Genomic DNA, 23813 nt, shown 5'->3' with positions numbered 1-23813 from the left:
CCAGACTGCGTTTAGTCTCCACTGCCCACAGCCCCCAGCCTCGCCCCAGAGCAGGCCCAGCCACCAGCCGTCTCAGAAGTTGGCAAAAGTTTTGGGTGTTGGCCACCAGGCCAGGTCCACCTGTCTGCCTGGGCTGGGATTGGGGGTGGGTTTGAGTCCTGCACCAGGGCTGCCACTTGCCCTGCTGTGTGTCCTCAGACAACTGCCTGCCTCTCTGAACTGGGGTCCTCACTGGTGGCAGGTGGGCCTGGCTGGAATTGCTGGGCTGGTGGAAGGATGGGGTGAACAGAAGGGGCTCACCTTTGTGGTATCCTTTCAGCACCTGTGTCCTTCAGGTGGACTTAGGAGTGGACAGAGCCTGTGTGTGCCCCTGGGCAAGGCCTCCTGAACTTCATGGACTCTGTACAATTTGGGGCAGTGGTTGCTGGGTCACCTGGGGTAAGTCCAGGCCCAGCCACAGCCACAGTGCAGCTGGGATCACACTTGGTTTCTAGGGTGGGCCAGGCTGGTCCTTTTGCAGACCCTCTTCTCAGCCCCCTGGCTGGGGAGTCAAAGCACTGAGGCTTCTTGTCTTGCCCAGTGACCTGGGCCAAGAGACTGCCCCACTAAGTCCCCATACGTGAAATGAGAATCCTCAGGTGAAGATTCTAAGCGCTTCTGCAGGTAGAGGCTTGGCATGTAGTAGATGCTCAATAAATGAATTGTTCACTGGACGCATTGGCTGAGAAAGATGAGTGAGATGTGAGGTTGCTGGCTAGTTCATCCTAGAAGAAGATGGGTTGGTGCCTTGAGAAAGAAACAGCCCTGGCACCATCCTGCCAGCCAGCAGCTGGATGACTGTAAGCAACTCACTTTTCCCTTCTGGCCTCAGTTTTGCCACGTATAAAACTGGGCCAATGGTAATGACAGCTGCCAACATCTACTGAACACCTTTTAGGAGGTAAGGACTCTTGTTTATCCTCATTTTGCTGATGGGGAAACTGAGGCTAAGAGAGGGGAAGTGACTTGACCAAGGCCATACAGTTGCAAGCTGGAATGAAAGCCCAGACCTCAGAGACCACAGTCTGGCTGCCCTTGCATCCCTCCAGTGATGGGGCAGCGGAGGCTCCCAAGACAGGACTGCGCACACATTAGGGCCGGAAAAGACTGTTGTGCCGAGGGATTGAATGAAAGCCACGAGGCCTTTTTGGTGATGTGGTGATGTGGTCTTTCCACCCAAGGAAATGATTTACAGTGTGTCACCTCTCTCAGCTGACTGCCTGCCTAGGCCCTCCCGCGTGCCCCTGGGCCTTTGCTTCTAAACAGTGTCCCTCCCAGAGCCTTTGCTTCTAAACAGTGTCCCTCCCTCTCCTCCAGGTGCTGCTTATCTACCCTTGCCCCACCAGGCTTAGCTTAGGCCCATCTCTTCTAGGAAGAAGGGCCCTGGCTGTCTCTCCCTGTCCCCTAGCTCTTCTTGGAGCATGACTTACCCACAGCTCAGCCTGGTTCCTGCTTTTGCTTCTCTGATTGTGACCTGGGGAGTGGGGTGGAGGGATGTCTGGCTCCCTCAAGCCCCAGGAACCGGAGAGGAGATGGCTCGGTGACCTGTTGAGGGACCTTATGCCCATCTCTCTGGTCCTCAGCTGACCCCATTTTCTCAGACCTCCCCATGTATAAGCATTTGTGACCCCTGTATTGAGCACCTGCTGTGTACCAGGAACTTGGAACTGGGGCTGAGCAGTATTGTGCTGGAGTTAGTAGGGAGTGGGAGCTGTGGGAGTCTTGGAGGCTTCTAGAAGGTGGCAGGGCCTGAGCTGAGGACTAGCAAGAGTTCACTCAGCAAAGAAGGGGAGAGGGAGCTCTTTTTCCCTTCCCAGGGGCCCTGGGGTGGTGGGGTGTGGTCAGCCTGGTTGGATACTTGCTGGGAGCCTGGGAACAGGTCCTTGGCCTCCCATAAGTTTGAATCTGGAGGGTGAGCAAAGTTGCAAACAAGTTGCCAGTTGAGTTACTGTATAATCACAGATATGATAAGGGCTCAGGGAGAGAGGCCTGGGGTACAGAGGAATCTTGAAGGAGGCATGTAGGGGTTGACCAGGCATAGAGTTAGGGAAAGGGCTTGCCAGGCAGCAGGAAGTGCATGTGCAAAGGCCCTGGGGTGTGTGCCAAGATGTGTGCTGTCATGGAGAATCAGTGGGAGAAGCTGTGAGGCTGGAGTGTACACAATGAAGGGGAGTGGGTAAGAGGTAGAACAAGCGGGTGTATCAGCAGGGCCGGACCATGCTGGGGCCTTTTGGGCCCTGGGGAGGAGTTTGGCCTTCATCATCACACAGGGGGCTGATTGGTGTCCCCTGTGTGAACAACCTCAGGCTGGAGGCCATAGGTACAGAGCTGACCAATAGAAAGATCTGGCCATAGAACTAGATTTGTGAGCTGGACTCCAGTATTTTATGGAGGCCTAGATCAGGTCTCAAGAGGATCGGGTATTTGAGGCTGGGCTTTGGAAGTGGAGTAGAAGTTCACTAGCAGCAAGGCTGGAGAGTATGAGAGCCGGGGGTGTGGGAAGTGCAATGCTGGGTGGCGGGAAGCTGGGAGTGAGGTGGGGAGCAGGGAGGGGTCAGCCCGAGAGATGGGGACCAAAGATTTGATAAGGGCTCAGGAGTCAGACAGGCCTGGGTTTATGTTGCAACCGTCCCACTTGCTGTGTGTCTTTGGATCATTTACTGTATCTTTTGAGAGACTTAGTTTCTTTGTCATGAAAATGGGGACAATAGCTATCTCCTTGTTAGATTAGGGTTAAAGGAGGGCTGTGTGCCCAGTGTCTGGCACCGGTAGGTACTTGGCAAATGGGACCTGCTTTGCACTGTTGCATTGGACAGGTCACTTGGCCTCTCTGGGTCTGGCCCTGCCATCTCTGTGGTCAAGCCTTTGCCTGGGTGATCTCATTGAGTCTGAAGATGCCGGTTGGGGCAGGGCTGGCTCAGGAGAGGATGTTGGCAGCCAAGGCTGCCAATGTGCAGGGTGACTTTGAGTCCTGCCTTGCACTCTCTTTGCCTTCTCTGTGTGTGAAGAGGCTGAACGGGGGAGAATGCCATGTGTCTAGCCTAGCCCCGCTTCTTCAAAGCCTGCCTTCGGTGCAATTGGCCCCATTTTCCAGTTGTAAGTACTAAGACCCGGGAAGGGAAAGCCACTTGCCTAGGGTCTCCCAGTTGCCAAGTGACAGGGTCAGGCCTTGGCTGTAGGGCTCTGGACTCCTAGTCCAGTAGAGCCACTGAAAAAGGCTGCCACTTCCCTGCTCTGGGCCTTTTGCCGGAGCTTCATTTCCTGCCTCAGTGTGTGTCCCCACATCTCTATCTCCCTTCGGATTCCCACAGCCCTTTCCTTCCCCTCCCAGGCTCCCACCCCTTATCTCCATGGAAAACCCCTCTGGCTTCCCCTTGAACTCCTGGGGGCCACTTCCTCTGGGGAGCCTCAGTTTCTTCATCCCTGAAGTAGGATAGTGAGTCATGGTTCCCAGGATGTCCCAAGAGGACAGAAATAAAGTGCTTAGCACACATTAGGGACTCAATCAGTGGAGGCGGGGGGAGGGCCAGGCACCTGCTCAAGTCCTGCCTCCTCTGGCAGCTGATCCCCTGTCCTGTGATTCAGTTTCTGAAGCTGTGAAATGGGCCTAGGGCGTGTACCTAGTAAGGCTAACAAGCGGATGGTATGAGTCTGTACCTTAGGTCCCCACCTGGTGGCTGGCTCCGTGTCTCTGTTCCTGGGGGAGGGATACCCAGTAGAGGCCTCCTTTGTGTTCAAGGCCTCATTCCCCGCTGTTTGTCCAAAGCCAAGTCACTTAGTCTCTCTCAACCTCAGCCTCTGCACACCTCCCTTGTGAGGATTAAATCAGCTAATGTATTCCCAGTGGCTCAAATCTACTGGGTGCTTGGAAGTTTTTATATTTTTCTTTCCCCATTCTTTTCCCTCTTGGGGACTCAGATATTATCTAGTTTAGGAAAGGCTCTGAGCTTTCATCCCCCTGGCCTAGAGTGCTGTGTTGAGAAGCATTCTGAGGCTTAGTGTTGGCTTTATGGGAAAGAGTGCTGTGATAGATTAGTCATGTCTGCCATGGGCAGAGGATAAGAGAGTATTGTATATGTGCCATGAGTTTGTCATTTTTGATCTATTCTGACCTTCTCCTTTCACAGATGGGGGGATTGAGGCCAGAAAGACCCAGGGCAAATCATCTAAGCTGGGAAAAAAATGCAGAGCTCTTGTCTTTGATCCAGGACTCTCCCCAGCCAGCCAGCCTCCTCCTTCCCACAGTACAGCCTGGTAAGGCTGAGTCAGGGATAGATGACTGGGGAGGATCTCAGAGCTGGGAGCCAGACCTCCATCTCCCTACTCCTTGCTCTGGGTCCTTGAGCAAGTGACTTTCCCCCAACCTTGGTTCCTTTGGTCTTCCTTCTCCCTTAGAACTACCCAGAGATGTTCCCGAGTAAAAGGAGAAGCCAGAAGGGAGAAGAAGTTGAATGATCTTGGCCAAATCCCTTCCTGTCTGGTCCTCAGTTTCCTCAGTATGGTGAGGACTCCTCCCATTGAGGCTCTGTGATGGTAATCCTAGCTGGGGAGTGTTCCAGGGGCAGGCCCAGTGGAGTCCTCTTAGATGCTCATGTAGGGGTGGGGATGTCTGTGGTGGGTGGGTGGTGATATCTGTGGACCCACTGAGAAACTTTAGGAATGGGTTCTTTTGAACCGTTGGACCTGCTGGGCTATGAGGCCGACACAGGCAGAATCCAGTTGCTGGGAGTGGAAATTAAGCTGGAGTGGCTTCGGGAAGCATGGCTTCCCTGTTGGGGTCTGATTAGCTTCTCTTAGGCTGCTTTGCCCAAATTCATGGCCTTGACTTTTACCTTATCTGATATTGATATCTTCATGTCATGCCCTTCTGAGCTGGATCATAATAAGGTGACCCATCGTGTCCCTTGCTCCATCCTGGGAGCAGTCAAACTCTTATTCCTGTTACATGGAAAAGGAAACTGAAGCTCAGAGAGGCTAAGAGCTGGGGCCATAGGAGCGCAGCAAAGTGAGGTGTGAGGCCAGATTTCTGGTTGCTGAGTAATTTGTGGGGATCTGATTCCTATTAAGTGTGTACCCAGTGTGGCTAAAACTTTTCCCAGGTATAGGAGGGGTGTGTTGCTGGGGGCAGGTGACCCTGACTCTCTGGGTTCCAGCTCTGGCTGATGGATTCCCCAGTCGGACCTGGAGTACTGGGATCTTGGGTGCTCAAGGGTGCTTATGCCATAAAGGGTAATGGAATTAGCAAAGCCTTTGAAGGCAGTTGGTTCTGGGTTCATATCCTGGCTTGGCCACTTGTTTGCTGTGTATGATTTTACAGCTTAGAACCTCAGTTTCCCCATCTGTGAAATGGGGATGATGAGGCTGGCACCAGCTTTGACAAGATGGCATGAGGATCCGGTGAGCCAATGTGTGCCAAGTGCTTGGGTGCGGGGCCTGCGCTCAGGAAGTGTGTGATATTTATGAATGCCTGTTAGAAAGGTGATTCCCTGATGAGGCAGGAATCCTGGGCCTCTGCAGGTCGATTGATCCAGAAATCCCCAGGGCAGTGACCGGCCACCTTTGTCTATGGTTGGCTTGTTCTGTGGGGAAGGGAGTAGAGGGAAGATTAACTAGAGACAGACAAACTTGGTGGCTGGATCCATTGGAAGCCACCAGCTCCCTCCAGCCTCCCTGAGCCTGGCTCCTGCCTTAGCCCTTGCCTGCCTGTGACCTAGCATAGCCTCCCAGTGCCCTGATGCCTCACCCTGGCCTCCCTCCTCCCCCTCACTGAATGGGCCCCTCTCTTCAAAGGTGGATTCTATTTGAGCATCCTTGCCTGTTTGACCTGAGAGGCAGGACCTGTTCCTGCTCTTGTTTTTTGGGAGGCAGCTGAAACTCAGAGAGAGGCAGGGATGGGCTTAGGCTGCACATCAAGGGCTGTAGCTATCTTCCTGCCTGCCTGGGATTGTTGGGCCACACACCTTTGCCTCTGCAGCTCCCACTGCCTGATATGCCCTCCCTCTCAGTACCCCTCCAGTGGCTGAGATGCCTCTGGCTTCAGAAGGCCTTTGTGACCACCCTCCCAGTCCCACTGAGTCCATGAGTCCGTACTGACCCCACATCTGCCGCTGAACTTCACCTTGTCCCTTCTTTGCCCTTCCTCATGGCTCTGACACATTCTGCCTTAGATGGCAAGTCATAGGATTCTTTTTGCCTGTAAGGGAATGTGGTAATCATCACTCGCAAGGGCACAGCCCTTTACAGTTTACCAAGAACTTCCCGCAGTTACCTCTGTGCATCCCTAGCACCAGTGGGGCTGAGACAGGCAGAACCACCGTCATAAACTTTGTGTGGCAGATGAGGAAACTGTGACCTCAAGTCAGGGTCATGCCAGGTGCTCTCTCTGCTTGGGCAAATGGAACTGGACTCTTGCCCCACCGAGCCTGTCTCCTCAGTCCGGAACCCCTCTCCCAGAGCCCTGTGAAAAGCATGACTTATTGTCAAAAGGAGGATTTGGAGGTTCAGAGAGGTAAAGTGACTTGCCTGAGGTCACGCAGCTCTGAAGGGACTTGGAGGGTTCCTTCTAAGAATCAGAGAAGAGGCAGATTAGGCCAGTTTTCTTCCCACTTCTGAAGGGAGGACCAGACACGCCCGGGACCCTGAAGGAGCAGTGAGCCACGGTGAGCCCTGGTGGTCCCTTCAGCCAGCGTTCGTTCCTCTGGCACAGAGTTGAGCCCTTCTGCAGTGCCAGGCAAATGGTTGTCTTATGCTCACAGCAGCCCCGCAGGGTAGTGGTCCCGGCCCCATTTCACCAAAGAGGAAGCTCAGGAGCCAGGGGACTTGCCCAAGGTCATCCAGTGCATGGATTTGAACCCAGGGCCTCCTGGGCATGTCAGGCCTGCCCCGCTTCATCTGGGCTGAGCCCTTCTCTGCTTCCACAGACCCTTGATCAGCCCTCCAGCCCTCCCCACAGTTCCTCACTGGCCAGCGTGAAGACCGGGAGACTTCTCCTCTACCCCCAACTGCTGTCACCCACTAGCCGCGTGGCTTTGGTGAGTCAGTTTAAGCGCTCTGTGCCTCAGTTTCCCCATCTGAAAAATGAGCCTAGTGGTAGAACCCACCCCATGGGCTTGTTCCAAGGATGAAGTCTTGCGTCCAATGCTCTCAGCAATGCCAGCACATAGTAAGTGCTCGATGCGTGTTGTTATTTTATTGTAATTTGTATTGACCTGGGGAAGAAGGGAAAGACCACCCCGTTATCCAGATGGGAAGATGGAGAGAAAGGAAATAACATCCACTAGGTCACAATGTGATGTCACAGCCAGAAGTCTCTTGGGGCGCATTCTGCTTTCCAGAGGGGGAACTGAGGCCTGGAACCTGAGAAGGGACTCAATCAAGGTCCTAATTTCTTGCCTTCAGTTTGGGTTGCAGCCTCCTTGTCCACCTGCTTGCCCTGGGACTATGGGTCAGTTGCTTCCCCTCGCTGAGGCTCAGTTTCCTCATCTGGGAAATGAGGGTAACAAGCGTGCATCCGGTGGGGCTGGGCTGGGGACTGGGTACAGTCATCTCCATGAAGCATTTAGTTCAAGGCCTGGCCTGGAGGCAGCACTCAACAAATAGCTGCAGGGACGGACTTCCAGGGCTCCATTTTCTCATCTGTGCCATGCTCTGTGCATGTTTCTGGGGAGACAGTTCCATCACGCCTCGCCAGTGTGGCTCCTCAGTCTCTTAGAAGCCACCCTAGGCAGGGGCAGGGGCTGGGGAGGTGAGGTCTGGCGTTCTCTTCTGCCTGGGAGGCCAGGGCTGTGCCTTGTGGACTTTTTCCCTGAGTTGTGCCAAGTCCTCAAGGCTGGGCCTGGTTGGGAGGCTGCACCAATCCCCACCAGGCCTTCTGGGTGCCCTGTGGTTGCCAGCACCCAGATCCTGCCACATCACTGCGTCTGCCTGCCTTTGCTGCCGCGTGCCCCAGGTGGGGCTTCTCTTTGTTTTTTTTTTTTTTTTTTTTGAGACGGAGTCTCGCTCTGTCGCCCAGGCTGGAGTGCAGTGGCCAGATCTCAGCTCACTGCAAGCTCCGCCTCCCGGGTTTACGCCATTCTCCTGCCTCAGCCTCCCGAGTAGCTGGGACTACAGGCGCCCGCCACCTCGCCCGGCTAGTTTTTTGTATTTTTTAGTAGAGGCGGGGTTTCACCGTGTTAGCCAGGATGGTCTCGATCTCCTGACCTCGTGATCCGCCCGTCTCGGCCTCCCAAAGTGCTGGGATTACAGGCTTGAGCCACCGCGCCCGGCCCTGGCTTCTCTTTCTGAGCCTTGGTTTTCTCACCTATGAGATGGGGTCAGGAGTCTTCCTCACCAGGCTGTTGGGAAGGCTTGATGTGCTCATTCTCCCCATGCCAGGCTTATAGACAGTGTCACTGTTAGTGGGCATGGCTGTGAGGACGGGTAGGATCCTGACTGGCAGGAGGGGCGAACAGCATCCTGGGTAGAGGATACACATGAGCACAGGCTTGGAGGTGGCACAGTTTTGGGGAGCACCCTGTAGCCAGGTGGGTGAAGTGGGAGAGGACCCCATAATGTGGGGATTTGGACTGGTGCTGCGTGAAGTGGGCAGGACCTCAGCGCCAACTGTGGTGATTTTGGGTGATGCTGACTCCCCTGCCCTCTAAACTTTAGATTTCTGTTTGAAGCCTCGGGAGCAGCCTCCTGCCCTCCCCACCCCCACCCCGCCAGGTGTTCCCGAAGGCCCCGGAACCAGATGAGACATAGTTCTATTTGGGGACAATACTGCTGTTCCCGTTTCTCTCCTGTGCCCTAGTTTTAGAAATGGAGTGGGTTTGGTTACCAGTTGGCCATTTGCAGAGAGCTCCCCCCTCCGCCCACTCCACCCATACCTTAGAGCTGTGGGCATCACGGGCAAAATAGGACTCAGTGCTGTCACTGGGAGCGGCTCCTGGGCTCTGCCCCTGGGTTCTCTGGGTAGGGAGTTGGCAGCTGGACTCTCGCTTGTCCACCGGTGATATCTGGGCCTTGTGATGGCTGCTGGGAACCCTAAGGATGTGCTTGGGACATAGCTTATATTTTGGGGGAGCCAGACACAGACCCCAATAATTTTCCTATGGCACCACGGGGTAGGGGCCATATGAACTATGGTAGCCCAGCACAATGCCAGGAGAGCTTCCCGGAGGAGGTGATACCTGGCCTGGGTCTTAAAGGGTGAGCAGGAGCTCATGAGAAAAAAAATAAGGGCAAGGGTGGGCCAGGAAGAAGGTACCGTGTGCACAAAAGCCTGAGGGTAGGTAGTAGCCAGGAGGTGTGGATAGCCGGGGAGGTGGGAAGCAGCAGGTGTGTACGGGGGGTTAAAATGTGGCTTGGCTGATCAGGCAGAGCCTCACACTCTCACAAGGCACTCAGGCTTGGGCCTGGGGCTGATGAGAGCAGAGCAGGTTGAGGCCGGACTCCTGCTGCAGGTGTGGAGGACAGGGAAGGATCAGATCAGCCTCAGGGGCTCAATTACTTTTGCCAAGTAAAGGCAGCCCACAGAGGCTAGGGTTCAAGACAGGGATCAAAAACCTCTCCCTGGGGCAAAAGGTAGAGGCTGGCCTGGGTCCTTGGAGGGAGTGGGTCGGGGAAGACTTCCTGGGGGAGGAGATACTCTGACGGAAGAATGGGAGGGACCTCTAGCGGGGGATAGAGCTGGACAAAGGGCCTGAAGGTGCCTCTTGGAGGTCCGAGGAGCCGTGGAGTCTGGACTTGGGTCAGTTGGCTGGTGCCAATGGGTAGAGGGCCTGGGGGGCCTGCTCCTCGGGCAGTGAGGAGGGGCTACTGGACGAGAGTCATGTATCCCACGTTCTGGGTAGTGCCTAACTCAGGGTCAATGTGGCTTCAGTGAGGTGACCCTGGTGGCCACACTGAGAACAGATGGGCCTGGAGAGAAGGGGAGTACTGGCAGGGGAAATGGCCAGGTCTGAGATGGACAGGGGAGTGGTGGGGGGCAGGGTGGGAGCCTCTGCCCCTGGGTCCTTCTGCCTGTCCATCCTTTTCTCGAAGACGCCCACCTGGCAGGAAGTGGTGGAGACGTGCTGCAGCCCAACTGGCAGATTCTCAAGGTGCCTGGGGCATTGGGCAAGGGCTGTGGGGTTAGGGCCTGGCCTCTCTTCCTTTTCAGGTAAACCTCACCAGGGCAAAGCTCCCCTACTCGGGTGAAGGGCTAGGCCTGATGGCCTCTATAAAGAGCCCCTCTTCCCTCTTGAACCCAGAGGGTCTGGACTCTAGACAGGGGGAGTTGAGAGCCGTGGCTGTTGGCACTGGTGCCAGGTGAGCCTGGATTAGAATCCAGGCTTTGTTACCTGCTGGCTGGCAGACGTCGGCCTTTGAGAGCCTCAGTTTCCCCATCCGCAAAAATGGGGGTCACACTAGAGCTTCCCTCCTACAGCTCCTGAGAAAATGAAATGATCGTGTGAAGAGCTGTGCCAGCACTCTGCCCGCCTCAGGGGTCTGTGACTAGAGCTGTTGCTCTAGCCGGCTCGGGGACTGAGATTTGCTGGGCTGTGGAGGGCCGCTTCCGGTCTACCCTGGGCTCTCAGCACAGAGGACAAAGCCCCTTTGTGGAGAGCGGATGGAGCCTGAGAGCCCCCGTACTTGGGGAGCAGGGGACTGCTTGCCCCTTCTCTTCACTCAGCTCCCCCGGGAGAAGGACCTTCCTCAGACACAGAGGGTGGGAAACGAAAGTTGGGCTGTGCAGGAGGAGAGGCTGGGCTGGCTGCGGCTGCCCTGGCCAACCTCTGGCTGTGAGCTCGGGTGGGCCCTTCTTTTCTCTGGGCCACTTTCTCAGGCAAGTCCCAGGTCCACTGTGGGTGCCCTGCTTACTCCTCCATCCATCCATCCATCCATCCATCCATCCATGATCAGGTACTCACTCCATGCTGGGCTGTGTGCCTTTGGCCAGTGTCTGTTCTGACCCGCTGGTACCCAAGCATCCCAGCTGTTCATTGTTTTGAATATTACACCTGCTGCAGAGTATTCAACTATAGGGAAGACAGAAGTGGCCCCGTCCCCATGAGACGGGTTCGCACACAGTGAGTTTTGTCAGCAGGGCTGTGATCATCCATGCTAGGAAGCGGAAGCTGAAGATCCTCACTGAGACTGGGGTTTGAGGGAGGCTTTCTGTGAGGAGGTGGCTTTGGAGCTGAGACTTGGAGAACAGAGTTGGCCAGTGTATCAAGAAACAGGTGGTCGAGGCAGGCCTGTCTGAGCAGGTGGCTGAGTCCTGAAGACCTGAAGGAGGCAAGAGAGTTGAGTGAGCCTCCCGATGCACTGTAGGGGACTGTATCTCTTCCTGCTGGGGACCCGATGCCCTGCATATGCGATGTGTTCAGTCGTTAGTGAGGATTTTGATTACTGTTGTTTTTGTGGGGAGTAAGGGCCTGTGTGTGGGCTCAGGCTCACAAGGGAGGCAAGTGTAGGTGCGGGTGCAGTGTGCTGCCGATGTGGGAATAGCAGGTGCAAAGGCTCTGAGGCAGGAGTATGCTAGCTTCTCAGGGAAGGGGCAGGCGGCCGGTGTGGATGGAATAGAGTGAGGGGAGGGATGGGGTTGGTGGAGGCCACTGAGGGCCCTGGAGGCCTCTGTGACGACTTCGGCCTTTGTGTCAGGAGTGTGGGTACTGTGGGTGGTATTAAGCAGGAGCGAAGGGTTCAGACATTTCAGAAGGGTTCCCTGCTCCATATTAGCCAGCCTGAGAGGAGGAGGCTGGGTCTGGCTGAGGATGTGGTCATGGTGGGAGGGAGGGAAGTGGATTCAGAGTGTGTTGGAGGTGAAACTGACAGGGCTTGGAGCTGGGGAACAGCAGGACAAGAGGAATCATCGTTCCTCTTTTGGGCAGCTGGTGGTGAAGGGCAGCATCCCCTCATAGACAACGGTGGGCTTCTGGTCCATGTGGGCCGCCCTCCCCACATGCATCTGGAGCTACACAGCCCCAGGGCTTCCCCACCTGGCCCTGAGCGCTGGCCCAAGTCCTCTGGGTCCTGCAGCTTCCGATACTGGATGTACCTTAGGTGAAGCTGGCAGGATTCTACCCATTTTACAGGTGAAAATACTGAGACTGTGAGTGGCACACCATGGCCTGGGTTACACAGAGGGGCAGGGGTGGGTCTCAGCCTCCCCAGGACCAAGGGGAGCTATGGACTTGGGGAATATGGACTCTGTCCCCTAAACGCCAGCCAGCGACTTCAGAGCATACCTGGGACAGTACCTGTCTCAGGGAGATAGAGGCTGCACAGTGTGACCTTGGGGATGGGGCCAGGAGGCCTGAACTCCAACTTGCCATGTGAATTGGGCCTCAGCTTCCCTTCCTGTGAAATGGGCACAGTAACGGTCCCTACCTCGCAGTGCTGGCAGGAGGAGCCGACGAGGCTGAGTGTGAAGTGCTGGCCCGATGCCCTGCATGCGCAATGTGTTCAGTAGTGAGTGAGGATTTTGATTACTGTTGTTTTTGTGGGGAGTAAGGGCATGTGTGTGCGCCCGAGCTCTGGCCGTGGTCATCCCAGAGCTGGGCTTCGGGGAGGGGCTGGAGGGCTGAGTGGCCTCTTACAGGTAACTCAGCACTTTGGGATTCACAGTCCTGGAATCCATCCCAACGCCACTTTCCACACCGGGAAACAGAGTCCAGAAGGGCTCGTGGATGCACTCAAGGTCCCCCAGCACCTTGGGACAGATCAGGGTTTCCGTGCCGGGCGGTCTCTGCGCGGCCCAGCGCTCACCTCTCCTTGCCCTGTTCAGGCGCTACCCACTTCCAGGCAGTATGCTTCCTTGGAGGGGTTCCAGGCCCTGCACAGGCCCTGGTGGGAAGGGATACAGGCCCCTACAGTGCAGGCCAGGGGCTGGGGTCTGAAAGAAGCCCCTTTTCTGCCTGGGAGGAAGCTGAAGAGCAGCCGGGGCTGGGACAGTTGTACTCTACAGGGTGTGAGTTGGTAGGAGCTCCTGGCCCCCCTGCTGGGCCTCTGCCCTTTCTGGGCTGCAGGCCCCATCCCCAGTGCACCCCTCCATCTCTGTCGGTGTCCGCCCCAGCCTGCTGTCTCCACCCCAGCCCCACTGGCAGAGCCGGTTTGAGCCTACTGTCCCTGAGCATGTTTGCGCCGCGGACACGGGACCAGACATGTTCTGGCTGCCCTGGCCCGCGCACGGCCCCTTGCTCACTCTTCACTCACTCTTTGCTCACTCAGCAAACATCCCCTGGGACCTCAGTTCCCGGCCTGGGCTGTGCTGGGCGGGGATCAGGGCCTAGAGTTGTCTCAGACTTGCTTATGCCCTGTATAAGCCAGGGTGGGCAGAAGCTCTGCCCCAGAGATGGACCAGGCTGGTGGCAGAAGGGCACAGTGGCGGGGCATAGGCTGTGAGACTGGACAGATCTGGGGCCGAGGCCTGCCACCTCTTATTCCTATGGGGCCCTGGGTGGGGCCCATCCATCTGTCTATCCATCCCACAAATATTTTCTGTGCTCAACAATGTTCTACAGGCTGCAGATAGCAAGGAAACAACCAAAGATCCCTGCTTTTGCAAAACTCACATTCTAGAGGGGGAGACAGAAAAACACAACAAATAAGGAAACTGCACACATAGCCCATAAGAAGGGGGTAAGGGCCATGAATCCATAATGCAGGGAAGCGGGTGGGTCTGCTGGCGGGCTCGTGGAGGATGGGTCGCAATTAGATGGTGGCCAGGGAAGGCCTCACACCTCAAAGAAGCTCACAACAAAGGAGGGGAGGAAGGAGCCATGCAGCTCCTTGGGGAGGGAACAGCCAGTGCGGAGACCCCGAGGCAGGGGAGAGCCTGGAGTGCTGGTGAAACTGAAGGGGGCCAGGGGTACAGAGTGAGAAAGGGGAAGAACAGGGGAAGAATGGAGGGAGAGGAGGGCAGATCAGGGAGGGCCCCTGAGCCATCTAAAATGCAGGCTTTGGACTTGGAGCGAGATGGGGTCACACGAGGGTTCTGGGTGCACCTGGCTGCTGTGTGAAAAGCAGACTAGGGGGTGAGGGTGGTGGCGGGTGGACCAGTGAGGTGGCTGCTGCATTAGTCTGGGGGGTGGCGGTTCGCTCAATAAAGTCAGTAACTTTCCTAAGGTCACACAGCAAGGAAGGGGTAGTTGTTGGGAGGGTTAAGGGTCCAAGCATTTTTCTTTCTTTGCATCATTTAAGTTAGTCTTGCTTTTCCCATTCTATGCTGGAGGCATGTTCATAGAATGAGACCCATGAACCCATCGCTGAGCCAAGCACCACTACCCGTGGCCAGTCCCGCCTCCTCCACACCTGTTCTATCCCATCCTATCTTGTGTCGTTTTAGAGCAAATCACAGGCATCATATTTCATATGTAAAATATTTCAGTGTGTATCTCTAAAAGACAAGGACTCTTGTGTTTAAAAAGTAGCCATACAACTATAGTCCATATAAAATAAGTTAACAATTTCTTTCTCTCTCTCTCTCTTTTTTTTTTTTTTTTTTTGTGAGACAGGGTCTCACTCTGTCAACGAGGCTGGAGTGCAGTGGTGCGATCTCAGCTCACTGCAGCCTCAAGCTCCTGGGCTTGAGCGATCCTTCCACCTCAGCCTCCTGAGTAACTGGGACTACAGGTGCATACCACCACACCTGGCAAGTTCTTAAAATTTTTAATTTGTAGCGATGAGGTCTCTTTATGTTACCCAGACTGGTCATTCCTGAGTCAATTCCTGACTCAAGTGCTCCTCCTGCCTCTGCCTCCCAAAGTGCTGGATTACAGGCTTGAGCCACTGCCTAATGGCTAACTTCTTAATATCAGCAAAAGTCCCCTCCTCTCCCAGATATACTCTGATGGTGCCACTGATGTCTCTGGGCTTCCCCTCCTTGCCATAAAGTGAGGTTCGTAATAGCCACCACTGTCATGCTATTGTGAGATCATTCAAGTAGGATGCCTAGCACAGGCCCAGCACATAGGTGCTCAACAAGGAATAGCTACTCCTACTATTTTGACTGATAGCAAACACTTAGGGCACACTTGCTAGGGTCTGGGCCCAGTCCTGTGTGCTTCACAGATACAAACATATTTAATCCTCACAACAGTCCTTTGAAGTAGATGATGTTTATCACTATTTTATGAGAGGAAGTGGAGCCACAGAGAGGTGGAGTAACTTTCCCAAGGTCACACAGCAAGGAAGGGCCAGAGCTGAGTTTTGAATCCTGGCAGTCTAGCTCTTAATCCCTATGTGGTGGAGGCTATGTGAGCCCAGAAAAGGGTGGGGGTCCCTCTCTCAGCTTGTGGGGGGACAGGCAAGGTCAGACACTGCCTGTGGTCAGGCCCAAAGGGTACACTGTAGTTCATGGGGGGCAGGGAAAGGGGAGGTGGGTGGTGGAGCTTAGGGGAGGGAAGAGCATGTGCAAAGGCTTGGAGGCTAGAGGGTAGTTAGGAGTTTAAGGGAGGGTCAAGGGATGGGAGCTTGTGGCAGGCCCCCTCCACCCCAGTTTGACCTTGGTCCTGTGATCACCAGGCTGGAGTGTAGAGCGTTTTTATCATCTTACGATCACCGTAGTCTCGGATGCTGTCTCCTTCCTCTGAGACCTGCCAGAGACCCCATTTCATGGATGAGTAAAGGGACGCTGACCTTCCTGTGACCACACCGCCAGGGGTAGGCCACCTGCAGGCTTGAACGGGGCCAGGGGGTGGGTTTGGAGCTCAGACTGGGTTGTGTGGAGGGGCCTGGCCACTAGGCGCTCCTGCCCACCAGTGTCCCTGGAGGGAGATACTGCATGGGTGTGGGCGTGGAGGAGGGGGCACTGTGTGTTCCCAGAGCAGCTGGCAGGGAACAGCGGGTGCTGTGGGCAGGGGCCGGCTGGCGGCCATCTCCACAAAGCACATCAGCCATCAGCCATCAGGGTGGGGCCACTGTGCCCTGACCTCCATCAGGGTGGGGCAGCTGGGGGCTCTGGGAGAGATGACTTACCACTGGGAGAGAGCAAAACTGGCCACCTCAGTGTTCCCTGTGGTCCTTTCCTGACGCTGAGCAGGGGTGGGGGTGCTGCTGAGGGCCTCTGTGTGCGGGTAGAGATGTCGGGGATCTCTGTGTGCAGGCAGAGGTGCCGGGGGTCTCTGTGTGCGGGCAGAGGTGCCGGGGGTCTCTGTGTGCGGGCAGAGGTGCCGGGGGTCTCTGTGTGCGGGCAGAGGTGCCGGGGGTCTCTGTGTGCGGGCAGAGGTGCCGGGGGTCTCTGTGTGCGCGCAGAGGTGCCGGGTCCTCTGTGTGCGGGTAGAGATCCTGGGGTCTCTGTGTGCGGGTAGAGATGCTGAAGCCCAGGTTAGCTCTTCTTGTTCTTCTTTTATTTTTTTCTGAGACAAGGTCTCACTCGGTCGCCCAGGTTGGAGTGCAGTGGTGTAATCGTAGCTCACTGCAGCCTCAAACTCCTGGTTGCAAGCCATCCTCCCACCTCGGCTTCCCGAGTAGCTGGAACTCTTGGGTACCACTATGACCGGTGACATTTTTTTTCTATTTTTTTGTGGAGATGGGGGTCTCGCTTTGTTGCCCAGGCTGGTCTCAAACTCTTGGCCTCAAGCGATCCTCCCATCTTGGCCTCCCGAGTCACTGGGATTACAGGCGCAAGCCGCTGCTCCCGGCGCACAGTGATTCTGATGGAAGCCTTCCCTCAGCTACGTGGCGGTTAGCCCTCAGCAGGCCGGCCCAAGGTTTTGTCTCCTCTTCCAGTTTCTCCTCAGCTCAGTGCTTTGGGGCCTGGTGCCGCCAGAATCTTATCCTCAGTGCCATTGCCCCCAGCCCACACCCTTATTTCAGGGCAGGCCTTGGCCTTGTTGTGTGACCAAGGGCTGGCAGCCCCCTCTCAGCCTTAGCCTCCTCATCTGCCAAGGAGAAGGGCCCACAAAGGCTCCCGGGGGTTGGGGCTGTGACCTCCCAGCCTTGTGAGCTGCCCTACCCACCCCGAGACGGGGCTGCCTGCTGATAGACAGATAGATAGGGATGGTACCTGGAGTGGGGTGGGGAGGTCTGTGAAGCCTCCTCACCCCTCCAACTCACCAGTCCCTAGATACTGTCTCCTTCTCAGTGACCTCACTCCGGGGCATGGGAGCCTGGAGGAGGGAGAGATGGTGGGAAGTGGGTATAGGGAAGAGGGAGCCACCCCCGTGTGTCTGTCTTTCCCCCATTTTGCTGCTGAGGAGACTGAGGCTGCAGGACTGAAATGGACATAGCTCCCTCACCTTTCTCTAAGCGGTCCCAGCTGCAGGCCCTGTCAAAGCCGTCCCACCTACCTGGGTCACACTCACCACCCTCTCTTCACAAACCGCCTAGCCTTTGGGCCTCAGCTGAGATACCCCCTCCTCTGGGAAGGCCACCATGGGCAAGGTCTCCTCTTGCCCCTCAGGCCCTTTGGAGCTGGAGATGACTGTCCCTGAGAAGACACTGGGGGAAGGGCCACTGTGCCCTGACCTCCAGCTCCCAGGGGCCTGAGAAAAGCTTCCTGGCCCTGCTCTCAGTTTTGCAGGCCTTCGTGACTTGCATTGCTGAACATATTCCTCTGGGGGTCTCCCCTGGGCCCCCTCGTGCCTAGACCAAGGGCCAGCAGTGACCCAGTTACACCGGAACCCACTCTGGCCAGACCTCGCTCTGGACAAGGCCCTGCCCACCTGGCACTCTGGTCCGCCTGCGCCTCTGCACCCAGGCTCCCTCCTGGGCTGCCCTTGCTGTGCTCCTCACAGGGGAGGTAGGGGAGGGTGGGCTCTGGTGTCCCTCAGATCTGGTTGGCATCCTGGCTGTCTGCCCTCTGGCTGGGGCAGCCTCCTGGAGCCCCCGTGGCCTTGTGTGTGAAACAAGTGTGGCCACAGCTTGCTACAGGCTGCTGGCAGCTTTGGAGGGGAGCGTGAACTCCAGGCGGAAGGATGTGAGGGGGAAAAGCTGATGGGGAGAAGCATGGGTTTCTGCACTCCCGTCAGCACACCCCATTCCACCCCTGGCCTGGACCAGAGCAGCTGGTAACATTGGGTTTTGCCAGGAGGAGCCCAGGCTCCTTCCTTTGGGTGTTTCCAGGGCCCTGGGTGGCCGTCCTGGTTAGGAAGACATGCAGAGGGTTAGGGGTTGTCACTTGGCTGCTAAGAGTTGGGATCTCAGGCACACCATTTAACCTGTCTGTGCTTCGGTTTCCTCATCTGTGCGATGGGGTGATGAGTGTGGCGCGTGGCAGGTGATGCATGAATATCAGCCACCGCTGCTGTCAGTGTTCATATCCCTTGCTGTGAAGCCTGTGCCTTTCTGCATTTCTACACTTGTAGAAAAACACTGCGGGTGAGCAGGTCATTCTTTTCGTTTTTGAGACGGAGTCTCGCTCTGTCTCCCAGGCTGGAGTGCAGTGGTGGGATCTCCACTCACTGCAAGCTCTGCCTCCCGGGTTCACGCCATTCTCCTGCCTCAGCCTCCCATGTAGCTGGGACTACAGGCGCCTGCCACCACGCCCGGCTAATTTTTGTATTTGTAGTAGAGATGGGGTTTCACTGTGTTAGCCAGGATGGTCTCGATCTTTTGACCTCGTGATCCGCCCGTCTCGGCCTCCCAAAGTGCTGGGATTACAGGCGTGAGCCACCGCGCCCAGCCGAGCAGGTCATTCTTTTGATAGCGGGAAGGAAAAAGAGAAGCAGGGGAAGATCCCTGCCCACGGGGAGCTTCCACTCCAGTGTGAGGGGCAGGAAGAGGGTGTTGGGCTTGGAGGAAGGCGGTGCCTATCTGTGAAATGGGCAGGCTGCGCCCCCTCTCATACTTCTCCCAGCCTCAGCCTTGCTGTCTCTGGATGCGGCCAGTGCTGGCAGGGGGCCCTGGCCCCCAAGGTTGTTGTAGTGGCCTGGGCCCTGGTGGCTGCTCCCTGCCCTATTCCTGCCCTATTCCTGGCTCTGTGGCCTTGGGCCAGCCACTTTCCCTGTCTGGCTTTCCATTTCCCCTTTTGGAAAATGGGCCAGCCATGGGGCTCTGCTTAGTCCCTGGGGTAATTTCCAGCTGGGAGAGTGGCCTTGGGGAGCAGTGCCCACACTGGCCTGGGGCATCAGCTGGCCATCTGCTGTCTTGGACGGGCCCCAGGCATCTCACTTGGCTTCTCTGAGTCCCTCTCTGTGCCCACATCTGGAAAGAGGGGCAGGTTGTTGCTGTGTAGCAGGGTCTTGGTGAGAATAGAAGTCTGAACAGTACCAGTGAGAATCTAAGGTTAGGGGCACAGCAGGGACCTCTGTTCATGGGGCACGGCCTGTGTGCCCAGGTCTTGGCGTGGATTCACCTGCTAGCCTTTGCAACTACCTGAGGGTGACTATGGGCATCTCCAGGGTACTGAAGGAAACTTCAGTCCATGTGCCCAGAGTCCTCTTGTGGTGGCAGCAGGGTCCCCTTAACCATGATGCCCCCACCTGGCTTGGGCAGGTGCCTGACAAGTCCTTCTGCTCTCCCGTCAGAGAGAGGATGGCTGCCAAAGGGCCAAGTCCCTGCCCGCCGCCTTCCCCCTTCATCCCCGCACAGGCCTGACACTACACCCACCACTGCTCTTCCCTGGCCCGCCTCCCACCTTTCCCCCGCCACTGGGGCATTGTTATCAGGAGGCATTCCAGGACTGGCTGAGAACAGCTTCCACCCTGGGCCCTTCTGAGCGGATGTGATCACTGATAGGATGCCCTGCTGGGGCCTCCTTTAAGGAATGGGCTCTGGGGTACGAGACGGTGGAACCCAGATAGTCCGGGTTTGCCTCGCAGTGCTGTGTCTTATGAGCTGTGTGACATCAGGCAAGCAGCTCCACCTCTCTGTGCTTCAGTTTCCTCATCTGCAAATCAGGGCCCGCCACAGAGGGCTGGGGTGGTTCACTGAGTTCCTAAGCATGGTGCGCGCCACCCAGCAACACCGTGATGGTGACGCTGTAGCTGTTGTTATCCTCTGAGGACCAACCATCCCTCCTCCTTGTGGGGCCCCTGGTTTATTTGGCCTCTGTGTCCACCCCCTGATGAGGGCATGGCCGGAGGACCCCTCTGGACTTTCTCTTCTCCAGGTCTAGAGGACAAGGAGAGGGTGAAGCTGAGAGAGGCTATGTTCAGAAATTGGGAACCTGCTGTGTGATCTTGGATGGCCCCTCTCCCTTTCTGAGCCTCCATTTCCCGGCCTGCTCTATGAGCCTGTGGACCTGGCCCCTCGTTATCCCTGTCACGATACTTTCTGTAGTTCCTCCCTCGGCCAGCCCAGCTACATGGCTTTTGACTGTCTTTCCCACTATGGCATCAGTAGGTGCTCAGCTAAGCCTTGTTGGAGGAGCCTGGCAGTGCACCATTGAGTGACTGTCCAGGGCTTTCCCACTCCTGGCCTTTTGCTTGTGTGGCCCCCTTTGCCAAGAATGTGGCCCCCATTCATCTCTACTTGTGGAAATCCTTCTTGTCCTCGAAGCCCTTCGCAAATGCTGCCTCCCCCAGGAAGCCTTTCCCAGTTTCTCCCAGCCAGAGGGGATGCTGGTCCTTGGAACACTTGCTCTGAGGCTCTCTGGTGGTCCCTGTTACAGTGCACTGCAGTGTCCATAGTTACAGATGAATGGCAAACAGGGACTGTGCACTTACTAGGAGCCAGGCACAGGGGGAGGCCCTGAGCTTGTGCTGTCTTATTTCATCTTCCACACCAACCTTGCAAGGTGGATATTAATCCTATTATCCCTCCCTTTACAGAACAGAGAACAGAGGCTCAGAGAAGTGAAGCAACTTGGCCAGCTATGAGAGACAGAGCCAGGATTTGAAACCAGGTAAGTTTGTGTTTTTTCTTTAAAAAGGAAAGAAAAAACATCACACACACACACACACACATACACACACACGACAGGGAAAAGTAAGTCTCTCTCACACCCAGGTCTCCTTGCCAGAGTCAACCACTTGAAAAAATTTCTGGTGTATCCTTCCAGGGAGATCCAGGCATATATAAGCATGTATATTAACAATTTTTTTTAGCATAATGTGAATTTCAATAATGATGGGAATGCCAGGTGTTGATATTTTTAGCTTCCGCACTTGACTCAATATTACACATTTGCAAAGAATTTTGTTTTTTTCTTAGACAGGGTCTTACTCTGTTGCCCAGGCTGTAGTGCAGTGTCACAATCATGCTTACTGAGGCCTCGAACTCCTGGGCTCAAACGATCCTCCCACCTCAGCGTCCCAAGGAGCTGGGACTGCAGGGAAATGCACCACACCCAGCTAATTATTTATTTTTTTGTAGAAGCAGAGTCGCACTATGTTGCCTAGGCTGGTCTCGAATGTCTGGGCTCAAGCAGTCCTCCTGTCTTAGCCTCCCAAAGTACTGGGATTATAGGTGTGAACCATCACCCCCAGCCAGAAATTTTTTTCTCTTTTTTAGACAAATGATAGCACACAGTCTACCCTGTCCTCAACTGACTTTTTTCTCTTGACAGTGTACCTCAGAGGTCATTTATTTGTGCTGCATTTTTCTTGTTCATGGTTGCGTAGTATTCCACTGCATGTACGGTGGTCACACTGTACTTAACTAAGGACAGATATTTTGATTGTTTCCAGTCTTTTGCTTGTTCTAGACAATTCCACAAATGAATATCCTCAATCATATGCCTTGTGTTTGTGTGTTCTTTTAGGATTAATTCCACACTGCAGGGTCAGTGGGTGTGTAATTGTGATAGGTATTGCCAAATTGTCCTTCAGAGAGATTGCGCTGGTGTCCCCACACCCTCTGTTCTCCTCACTCTCACCAGCGTAGGATGTTACCAAATTTGGGGATAAATTGCATAGGTGCAATTTGCCGAGCTGATAGGTGAACAGTGGCCCCCAGTGTAGTTTATTTGAAAAATGTGTATCACAGCTTTACTGAGATAAAATTCACATAGCATACAATTTATCTATTTAAAGTATACAATTCGGTGGTTTTTAGTAGAGTCACGGAGTTGTACAATCGTCACCACAGTCAAATTTAGAACATTTTCATTACCCCACAAAGAAACTTTACCCATTACAGTTACTCCCCACTTCCCCCTAAACTTCCCTCCCCTAGACCTAGGCGGCAACTAATCTAGTTTCTGTTTCTATAGATTTGCCTATTCTGGGCATTTAATAGAAATGAAATCATTCAAGTGTACTCTTTTGCGGCTGACTTCTTTCACTTAGCATAATGTTTTGAAGATTCACTCATGTTGTAGCATGGATCAATATTTCATTCTTTTTTTCTTGCCAAATAATATTCTATCATATGGATATACCATATTTTATTTATCCATTCATCAGTTGATGGACATTTGGGCTTTCTGGCTATTACGGGTAATACTGTTCTGGACATTCATGTGCAAGTTTTTGTGTAGACATATGTTTTTCATTTCTCTTGAGTGTGTACCTACGAGTAGAATTGCTAGATCATATGGTAATTCCATGTTTAACTTTCTGAGGAACTGCCAGATTGTTTTGCAAAGCAGCTGCACCATTTTACATTCCCATCAGCAATGTCTGAGGGTTCCAGTTTCTCCACATCCTTGCCAACATTTGTCTTTTAGATTCTAGTCATCCATCCTAGTGTCTGTGAGGTGGCATCTCATGGTGGTTCTGATTTTTTTTTTTTTTGGACAGGGTCTCAGTCTGTTGCCGAGGCTCGCTGCAGCCTCAAACTCTTGGGCTCTAACAATCCTCTCATCTCAGCCTCCTGAGCAGCTGGGACCAAAGGTGTGTGCCACCACACCTGGCTCAGGCTCATTTTTTTTTTTTTTTTTTTAGTTTGTAGAGATAGGATCTCACCGTGTTGCCCAGGCTGGTCTTGAACTCCTGGGCTCAAATGATCCTCGCACCTCGGCCTCCCAAAGTGCTGGGTTTACAGGCATGTGCCACTGTACTCAGCCGTTTTGATTTTTATTTCCCTAATTACTAGTGACATTAAGCATCTTTTCATGTGCTTATTGGCCATTTGTATGTCTTCTTTGGAGGAATGTCTATTCAAGTTCTTTGCCTACTTTTATTATTAATGTAATCTATTTTTTTTTGTCTTAGCAACAGGGTCTCACTATGTTGGCCAGGCTAGTCTAGAAGTCCTGGCCTCAAGTGATCCCCCTGCCTCAGCCTCCCAAGTAGCTAGGACTATAAGCGTGTGCCACCGTGCCTGGCTTAATTTTTTTTTTATTTTGTAGAGATAGGATCTTACTCTGCCACTCAGGCTGGAGTGCAATGGTGTGATCATAGCTGACTGTAACCTCAAATTCCTGGGCTCAAGCAATCCTCCCATCTCCGCCTCCTGAGTAGATAGGACCACAGGCATGCAACACCATGCCCGGCTAATTTTTTTTTTTTAATTTTTAGTAGGGGTCTCACTATGTTTCCCAGGCTGGTCTCAAGCTCCTGGCCTCAAGAGATCCTCCTGTCTTGGCTTCCAAAGCACTGGGATTACATGCATGAGCCACTGTAAGAGATATTTATATATTGTAGATACAAGTATATGATTTACAAATATTTTCTCCTATTCTGTGGGTTGTCCTTTTACTTTCTTGATGTTGTTCTTTGGAAAACAAAAGTTTTTTGTTGCTGGATCCAGTTTTCTAGTATTTTGTAGAATATTTATATGTATGTAATACATATATTCATTTTCATAAAAGTTACTGGTCTGTAATTTTCTTTTCTTGTGATGTCTTTGTGTGGTTATGGGATCGGGTAATACCGGCTTCAGAAAATGAGTTGGGAAGTATTTCCTAGAGAAGAACTGGTATTATTTCTTCTTCAAATATTTGGTAGAATTCACCAGTCCAGCTATCTGGGCCTGGGCTGCTT

The 23813-nt window shown here is 54.2% G+C and overlaps 1 protein-coding gene across 1 annotated transcript in view; it reads left to right on the top strand.

Moving 5' to 3' along the window:
• The window catches only part of SRC (SRC proto-oncogene, non-receptor tyrosine kinase), a 60923-nt gene that overhangs the window by 2171 nt on the left and 34939 nt on the right, over positions 1-23813 (top strand). The window contains exon 2 of the mRNA XM_011974997.1: positions 20718-20791. The gene's annotated coding sequence lies outside the window, so the exon portion shown is untranslated. The remainder of the gene's footprint in view (positions 1-20717; positions 20792-23813) is intronic.

Source organism: Mandrillus leucophaeus, unplaced genomic scaffold (assembly GCF_000951045.1).
Source record: "Mandrillus leucophaeus isolate KB7577 unplaced genomic scaffold, Mleu.le_1.0 Scaffold150, whole genome shotgun sequence".
NCBI classification, from domain to species: Eukaryota; Metazoa; Chordata; class Mammalia; order Primates; family Cercopithecidae; genus Mandrillus; species Mandrillus leucophaeus.
This window is presented reverse-complemented; position numbering and strand designations above follow the sequence as displayed.